The sequence below is a fragment of the Myotis lucifugus genome, unplaced genomic scaffold, assembly GCF_000147115.1.
Source record: "Myotis lucifugus unplaced genomic scaffold, Myoluc2.0 scaffold_47, whole genome shotgun sequence".
NCBI lineage: Eukaryota > Metazoa > Chordata > Mammalia > Chiroptera > Vespertilionidae > Myotis > Myotis lucifugus.
The window spans coordinates 7579938-7581145 of NW_005871095.1; positions in this window are offsets into that span (position 1 = coordinate 7579938).

Genomic DNA, 1208 nt, shown 5'->3' on the forward strand with positions numbered 1-1208 from the left:
AGGCCCTGTCTGGGGGACAGGGACACGGTTCCTCTGGGCACATGCCTGGTGTGACAGGGCCATGGTCTTAGCAGTTATTCTTTCTTAGAATTTCTTCAGGAGAGTCTAGTCACTAAACAGGTCTGTGGTATCTTCTGGACGAGGACAATCTAGTTCTTTGGTGTGACCCAGTTCTATTTTCAGATATTGTGCTGGGTGTTGGGTTGTTCCTGTCCATCTGAAAACTTATGCCTTTCAGTTCTCAGAAATTTTTCTTTTTCTTTTTAAAAAAAATAGTTTATTGATTTTTTTACAGAGAGGAAGGAAGAGGGATAGAGAGTTAGAAACATCGATGAGAGAGAAACATCGATCAGCTGCCTCCTGCACACCTTCTACTGAGGATGTGCCCGCAACCAAGGTACATGCCCTTGACCGGAATCGAACCTGGGACCCTTCAGTCCACAGGCTGACACTCTATCCACTGAGCCAAACCCGTTAGGGCTTGGGCTTAGTTTTCATCTGCACCTGTCTTCTAGATGGCTGTTGTGAGGCTGAAAATAAATCTTAAGTAAATAACAATGTCCTGAATTAATAATGATAGTAGAGTGTAAAAAAAAAGGACTGAAATGGACACTGAGAAAGATTAACAAATTTACAATAGAAACATTAAATAAGCATAGGAAGCAATGTCCATCTACTGGGATCCCATTTTCTGAGTTCCTTGTATAAATGGTCATGTTAATCAGACTGGTTGAACCATATGTTTTTCACCTTCTGTGTGCGAAGGTGACCCTGGCCTGTCATTTGCTATTTTTACTGCTCAGCCTTTACTCCTTTATGCCATGGTGGGCAGGCCTCCCAGGGAGCCACACTTACCACACGCAGACTGAAGAGAGTGGTGGAGTTGACTTCCCCATGGCTCCTGGGGGTTCGGGGAGGAGGGTCTGTGCTGCAAATCTTTTTTTTTTTTAATATATTTTATTGATTTTTTACAGAGAGGAAGGGAGAAGGATAGAGAGCTAGAAACATCAATGAGAGAGAAACATTGATCAGCTGCCTCCTGCACACCCCCCACTGGGGATGTGCCCGCAACCAAGGTACATGCCCTTGACTGGAATCGAACCTGGGACCTTTCAGTCCACAGGCCAACGCTCTATCCACTGAGCCAAACCGGTCAGGGCTGTGCTGCAAATCTTGCCAGTGACAGCATACTGTACTGTGTCATTGTC